The sequence below is a fragment of the Pinus tabuliformis genome, chromosome Q (genome assembly GCF_031772625.1).
Source record: "Pinus tabuliformis cultivar Carrire ecotype Pingquan chromosome Q, CPIR1, whole genome shotgun sequence".
In the NCBI taxonomy this organism is placed as follows: Eukaryota; Viridiplantae; Streptophyta; class Pinopsida; order Pinales; family Pinaceae; genus Pinus; species Pinus tabuliformis.
Genome location: NC_142296.1, coordinates 665961285 through 665969746, shown reverse-complemented (window position 1 = coordinate 665969746; position 8462 = coordinate 665961285).

The following is an 8462-nucleotide window of genomic DNA, read 5'->3' as shown; positions in this document are numbered from 1 at the left end:
TTTTGTTCTTGTTAAACCAGGAGGAGCTTGTAAGTTTAGTAATACAAATATAATGTCTACATACCAGGGTGAATCTGTAAAAGGTTCACTGATCTGTGGAGTCGCCATCTCTTCCTGATCATCAAGGGCACTAGTGAAGTTTATAACTAGGGCATGGCAATTCGATTCAACCATGAGTTTGGCTAAGCCTTGGCCTTTGATAAGTTTAGTAGGCTTTATTTCTATGTCATATTCCAATATAGTGGCAATCCATTTGCCTCTTTTTCCTTCAGGCCCATTTTGTGTCAAAATGTCCTTAACTACTAAATTTGGAACATAAGCAATGATGTGAGAATATAGAATATAGACTCTGAAATCTTTGATAGCCTTTACTAAAGCTAATGCTTGTTTTTATATAATATTGTATTTGAGTATGGCATCTCTTAAGGATTTATTGAAAACTGCAATTGGTTGCTCATATCCTTGGTCATTCTTTTGCAATAAGACTGCTGCAATGGTGTGTTCTGAAGCAAAAGAAAAAATTATAAAATCTTTTTGAAAATCAGGACTTATAAGGACTGGAGTTTTGGTCAGGGCTTCCTTGATGGCTTCAAAGGATTTTTTTGGCCTCCATTGTCCATTTAAGTGCTGAGTCCTTTCTTAACATGTTATTTAGTTCTCTAATCAATTTTGCTAAATTTGAAATGAATCTCCTAAGAAAATTAATTTTGCCTAGAAATGACTGTAACTCTCTAATGTTTCTAGGATGGGCAATGGTCAAAATGGCCTCTATTCTAGCAAGATCTATTCTAATTCCATCTTTAGATATGATATGTCCCAACAACTTTCCTTCTTCTAGACCAAAGAGTGCCTTTTTGGGATTTAAAGAAATCCCAAATTTTCCGCATTTGATAAATACTCTTCTTAGGTGATCTAGGTGTTCATTATCAGATTTAGAAAAGACTGTGATGTCATCTTGGTATACCACTAAGAAATCATGGATCTCCTTGGCAAAATATATATCCATAGCTCTTTGAAATGTTGCTCCTGCATTCATTAATCCAAAAGGCATCTTCAAATACATGAAGGTACCCCAAGGAGTAGTAAATGCAGTTTTGGCTTGGTCCTCTAGTTGAACTAAGATCTGGTTATATCTAGAGAATCCATCAAGTAATGAGATTGTGGACGAGCCTACTACCCTCTGAAGGATATGGTCCATTTTTGGTAGAGGATAGTTGTCTTTTAATGAGACCTTGTTTAAATTTATGAAATCAACACAAAGTCTGATTTCTCTAGTCTTTTTCCTAGTAGTAACTAAGTTTGAAATCCAATCTGAATATCTTATGGGAGCTATGATTTGGGCATCATACATTCTTTTAACTTGTTTCTCAATAGATGGCATAAGAATTGGATTAATTCTCCTAAGTTTCTATTTGAAAGGTTTATGATCTTCTTTGAGAGGTATTTTGTGTTGAATTATGCTGGTGTCATAAGACTTAAAGTCTTCATAACTCCAGGCCAAAACATCTTGGAACTCTTTAAACAGGTTAATGTATTTAACCTTTTCCTCTGAAGTTAATTCTTTTTATATTTTAATGAGTTTTGGTTTATCGGCAGTTCCTATGTTACACTCTTCTATGTCTGCTCTTAAAGGTTCCATTTTCGGTTTCCTAGCTACATCATTTGAGTCAAACAAATCTTCTAATGGGACTAATCCCTTAGGCAAAAAATTGTTTTTAAGATTAAGAATTTCAGGATTATCATTGGTTATCTCCTTTATTTCTACATTTTCTAAGTTATCTATTTCTACTTTAGTGAATTTAGTGGGTTTACCTATATCTAAAATATTTACTTCTATGTCACTATCTATGTCATTGTCTACTGTACAGTGTGTATCTATTTTACAATTCTGAAACTCACCTTCAGCATTCATGAAATCATAAATCTGGGAATCTTGGGAGAAAATCTGCCAATACTTCAAATTGTCTGGTATGACAGGCCTATGTCTCACTTCTGCAGTGTACAAATGGTTAGGTTGAAAGGGAAATTTACAGGTAATAGCAAAAGTGGCAAGACTATGGGCCTGCATATTTTGTTTTCTAGGAATGACAGTAAAGTTTGTTTCTAGGAGGTCTTTAATCAAATCTAGGAAAGTCTCCCTATATTGACTAAGTCTCACATATTATTTTCCATTAATATGTTTAATAATCATTTATGAGTCTCCAAGTATGGAAACTCTTTTGGCTCCAAGTTTTCTAACCATTTGTAACCATAAAATTAGGGCTTCATATTCAACCATGTTATTGGTGCACTTGAAGTTTACCCTGAATGCGTGTCCCTCAGAATGATTATTCTCCATATTATGGATCCACACTCCTGCACCAGCCCCTAACCTATTCACAGATCCATCAAAGTCTAGATGCCATAGGGACTCATGAAAAATGTTCTCACTATCAGGAGGTTTTCTGTTTTCTTCTACAACTATGATTTGATTATTGTCATGTTCTGAATTGTACAAGATAAAAGAGTCCATATCAAAATGCATGGAGTATATGGGAAAGTTTTGTGGTCTTTCAACACTAATCACCATGTATTTGATCAAGGTCTCTCTATATAATTTCCTTTGTTGTCCAAAAACAAATATGGTGGCATAAGACATATCTAACTGCAGGGATCCCTGCAATTTTTCTCCCCTACAATTTTTCTCCCCATGAGCGAGATAACAACATTACATATTTGGGAGGGATGTCTGCAACTACTATTTCCATTAGAATACTCTTTTCTGGGCATTGGACTAGAGTTACACATAAATTTTTGATCAAACCAAGGCATTTAACTTGGCTAGAGTCAAAAGAAAACAAATCCTTATATGGTCTGGTGATGTCTAAGTTCAGTCTCTCCATGATTGCTTTTGGCATCAAATTATGGGATGCCCCCGAGTCTAACATAGCATTATGTAATTGTCATGAATGTTCAGGTTAATGTAGAAAGGAGGGACTCCCCCTTGCTGATGAGTACCATTCGCCTCAGGGCCAAACAACAATTCAGGTTGATCATCATTCAGATTAACAAAATATTCTCCCTCTCCTATTTTTAAAGTTTCAGTTATCTGTGATCTATAGGATTCATTCTTTACCAACTAGGTCAAGGGAATTGATATCTTTAATTTTTCTATTTCAGTTTTGATGTTGAAAGGGAGTTGAGCTTTGTTTGTTTGGATAAGATCTTCCTTAACAAATGCAGTCTGTGTGTTCTTATCTTGTTTTTCAATACTAGGCAATTCAGTTTGTGTTTCAGTTGTTTTTCTTTGATTTCCCTTGTTTGGATTGATTTCAGTAATTGTTTCAGTTTGAGTTTCAGTGGGGGATATATCAACAAGTTTCGGGGTAGAAATCTCCGATGTTTCCCTAGGGAGGATTTGTAACACTTTGGTAACAGGAGCTTCTGTTATTTTCTTAGTCTGGGTTTGGATTGATCTTTTAGTGGGAGCTTCATTGTTCTTTTTACTTCTTAAGCTATACTGTTTATGTACCTCATATATAGCTGACTCATAACCCTATTTAAAGTCAAAGGACTCACCAGATTCTAACTGCAATTGTTGCAGCATGTATGACTTCTGTTCTTCTTGAGTGAGAAAAACAACATCTTCATCTTTTATTTCTAGTAAGTTTATCTGGGTGCCATCCTCTTCTTCATGGCTATGTGAACCCTCAACATAGTTTTCCTGGAAGGGGGGCCTAATTTGTTGATTTGGTATAACATTCTTTCCAGTGTTAGGGTTCTTCCTAAAGTTGGGGTTTCTTATTGGGGGTGGTTGTTGATTCTCCCATTGAGTTTTCCTTTCCATGTTTTCTAATCTATCCATTATTCTCTCTACACTCTTTGCTAAACTATCTACTTTTCCATCAAAAGTGGAAGTTTCCTCTTTAAATACAACTCTTTTTTCATTTCTCATTCTGGCTTTCTTGGCTAATAGGTTGGCCTCTACACTAACAACATTGCTTTGCATTTGTTCCAATGTTTCAGGGTTTCTTTCCCTTAATTGGTATGACATGTCAATGTCAAAACCATCAGGGAATTTAATTAATGCTAGGTCAGGTGGAGGCTTAATATTGGCTGGGATTGCATTGTAGATACTATTGAACCTAGTGTAATAATCCTGGACTGACTCATTAGGAGATCTTCTAATGTTTTATATTCAGAAAATATTTGCATAGGGTTTTTCTTTCTCTCCCATCTATCAATGAAGAATCTGTGAAAATTAGCTAAGTCTACAATATGGTTGGTAGGTAAAGCTTTGAACCATTTCTTGACATCCCCAGTTAATGTTTGGGCAAACAACCTCATTTGGACATCTGATTCATCTATCTCATGCAACTCAAAAAAGTCAGTCATTTTGTTCACATGCTATTGGGTAGTGTACTGGCCAGTAACATCAAACAAAAATATTTTTTCTATGATAATCTTGAGGCATGGCATTGAGTGGTGTAGGTAAAACCAAAGGTTAATATCGGTTTGCCATGGCTGAGATTTTGGTTTGACTAGGGGGTAAAGTAGTGGTGCTTGAGGAAGGGCTTGAACTGGATGGAGATGAACTACATGATGATGAGGATGGGGATGGGGTGTTTGGCTGATGAATAACTGGTTTAGGGGAATGGACTGTGGTGGATACTATTGGTGAGGTAGTGGTAAATGAAGGTGTATTTACAGTTTTTGAAGATTGTGCAAAAATTTTAGATGCAGTAGTAGTAAGGGCAGCTAGTTCAACAGATTGTTGAAGGTAAGCATCATCTATATTGCTTATCAATGTAGAGGTTAAAGCTTCTAACTTGTCAAAAGTCTCCAAGACAAATTTATCTAAATCTGGATGGATAATCACCCTTTTTGATTCAATGAGTTGAATAAACTCAGGGTCTAACACTGTTTCATGAATGGAATTCTCAGATTTAGTTCTAAACAATGAGAGGTCAAATGACAAATCAAAAGGAATTTCCTCTAAAGTTGACAACTCCTCAGGGAGTGAATTTGCTTTGACTAACTGGCTACTACTTGCCTGAGTTTCTACCTTTTTTGGTTTTCTTAAAATCCTATTTGGGTCATCAACTATAGTAGCAGGGTTTGGATCTGGATTTTCCCTGGTATAGTGAGTCTTCTTAGGAGCCATAATTTTAACTTTTTAAACTGTTTTTAATGTACTTTTCAAGAACAACTTTCAGAAAATGACCTTAAGGGGCTTAAGATGAAATTTAAGGTTTCCTTAAAGTTTTATTAGACTGAGGATCGAAGTTCCCTAGCATGGTCGCCAATGATGTTATCACTCCAAAATTTATTTAGAAGTTGTTGAAGAAAGAAATGATAGAGGTAACCACAAACCACTTTTGGAGATTAGGACCTAGCCTTCCTAATCTTAGAGAGGGCTCTCTCTTTATGATTTAACTTTGTTTTACTTAATTAATTTTAGGCTAGTTATGGTTGCACTTGGGTTTTGATTTGAATTTGGGTGGTGGGATCACTTACTTAGATGAATAGAGGTTTTATTTTACCATTGGGCTATGGAGTCAATATCAGACAAACTGGACTGGATCAAGCTTTAAAAATAGTGTCTACAGGGCAAGATAGGCGAGTTATTACAGATCTCAAAGGTTGGATGGTGAAGTGGTTTCTAATCAGATCTAGGGAGAAATTAAGGGTTCCTTAGGCCGGATTATGGAAGGAATGATAGAGGTCAACCGGGATGGGAGAGCAATTAAGGGTTCTCAAATCCAGATATCAGAGGGAAACATATAAATGACTAACTGTGCAAAACATAGTGTACTTAAACAAGTTCTGAGTGGTATTTCTAGTTAATTCATTCAAATTTGGATAACATTTAAGTTTATGAAACACACAAGAAAGTAACAAAATCAGACAAATAAGATACTTCATTGCAATAGCTCATCTCATGAATCCTAGAGTGCAATGCTTTTATTACTTGCTCTAGTCTGTTGACTTGAAAATTGGTACAATCACCCTTAGGTTCAATATCAAAATAACTTTACAAGTGTATAGCAATCCACACTAAATACTTCGAATTGTGAAGTATTTATACAAAAGGAATTTACAAAATATCTCAAACTGTATTAAGAACTAATATAGGAAAAGGAAATATCTTCATGCAAGAAGATAGAGACAGCTTTTGAACTGCTGCTTACTATCCCTGTTATTTAGGTTTTGCTAGCTTTGATCTTTGATCTTTTGCATTTTAAGCTTCTTGGCTGTTTGATCTTCACATTGGATGTCATATTCACTTATGACCTTGCATCTGATACACTTTCATCTGTATTTCTTTATCTGCCTCCTCTGTTTTAGTCTTTTAACTGTATGCTCTGTCACCTGCTTTTACTTTTACCAGTCATAGTAAAACACATCATCTGGTATTTTTTACTCTTATCCTAGATTTATGTCTTTAGTAAAAGTGAATTTTACTAAAGCCCCGTTTGACTTCATGTAAAAAGGTGAATATGTTGTTGCTGATTTATTTCTGTTTTAAAAATTACTGTGTAAATTGTTTCTTTCTACTCTGTCTTTGGTTTAAACTTGATTTTATGTTTGTAAGAAAAAATTCTGCTAAATGAAGTGTTTGAATAGATATCTTGAGTATTTGGAGTAAACAGGTTTTGTGACTAGTATCAAAACTGTTTATCCAAGCTTCTGGCCTTCTAATCCCCTGCAAAATAAAACAATCATTAATAAAAAAAAACAGGTTGACAAGGATGTGATAAATGGCTTTATTTGAGCTGAGAGGTATGTGGATGGAGTCCAGAGCGTGCTCGGGAGGTAAACAATGGTTAAATTGGGTTGTAGATGCTCAAGGTGGCATAGGAAAGCTTAGGCAAGTTTCACTCTGCAAACAAGTGAAAAGAGCGAAAATGAGGGTATTTGGCTTTTTAACAGGTAACATTTAAAATTTGGCGCGAAAATCAATAAGTGAACAATGGATGGTTTCGGCCTACGCGGGGAGGCGGTATTAAGGTTCATCGCACTGCTTTTGGCACTCGGGCAATTTTTTCATGAGAGCACGCGAGTTCACCCCGTGCTGCCACGTAGCTGAAAGGGGCCTGAGCAAAACCATGAAGCTCACATGCTCTCGGGCTTTTAACTATCAGACATCGGGAGCGCATGATATGGATGTGGGTCGTTGGAATTTGAAGTGGGTGATCGGAGGGTTGTCGCGTGGTCAAGATGCACAGAGGGAACATGGGCGAAGATTAGTGGGGCTCGGGGGTTTAATTACAAAGAATGGTAATTAATTTATGAATAAATTGGGGATTGAATATAATGCGGGTTTAACAAAATGGTACTAGGTTTAAATGCAGCCGGGGTTTGTTAACCACACCAAGGGGGTGGGTTAAACGGGTTTTGTCGAGAAAAACATGATATGGTAGATTTATCTTTATAAAGAGGGTGAAACAAAACTTAGGCTAAAGGGGGTTTATGGGTTTTTTTAGGCGAAATATGGAAAATATGGTATGGCAGAGTTAGTAAAGTAATGTGGGGGGGGGGGAATTTAAACTTAGGACAAGGGGGTTTTGAGGGTTTTTAAGGTGAAATAGGGAAATTAATAAGGGGAAAGTGATTTCTTCAAAGGGGAATGGGTTTCACACTAGGGAAAAGGGGTTTTGGATTGGAAAATGACCTTTGGAGGGTAAACTGCTAGGAAAATGTGTGAAACCAAGGGGCAAGGGTGAAAATGAAGGAAAAAGGGTATTTTATTAAGAAATGATGGGATAATGGGGAAAATTAGTAAGTATGTAGTAGGGGATGAAATGAAATGATGGGAAGTTAATTAAATTAGCTTGTGAACATCCTTCCACTTTCATAACTACTCCTACACACTGAAACATTGGATCAAGTATGATAAATGTGCTTATGCTTCGATCAATTTTGTACTTCTGCAGCCTTTCTTCTACTTACCCTTTACTTACCCTAACATTTTTTCTTCACTTAATTGGGTGCATTTAAGCTAGCAAACCCTTTCTTTCCTTTTCATTTTGAAAAGAAAACTATCTATTTCTAACCTTATATCTTCCGATGGCTCAGATTAAGCTTATGAGAACATTTTATTTCTTTACCTATCTACTGATCTGCCAAGATTAAACAATTTGGCTAGATCTTTATTCTCTAACTATAAACATGAAATTTAAAGCATGAACTAGTCAAGATTAAACTTTTTGACTATCATGGGTTGTGGCATTTATGACAAGTTGCACACAACCATTATTTTGCATAGTAAAGTAAAAAGTAGTGGCACTTGGACTTGCACACTTTCATGATCTGTTTTTGTTTGGGGTTCATATATTTTTATTTTTTTGATCTTTTCTTATTCTTTTTGTCCTTTGATATTTCTTTTAGGACATACCCTCTTTACATTTTTTAATTTTTAATATGGAAAACATTTTGTAGAAAGCAAAAGTATGTACAATATTACAAGACTAACCACAGCC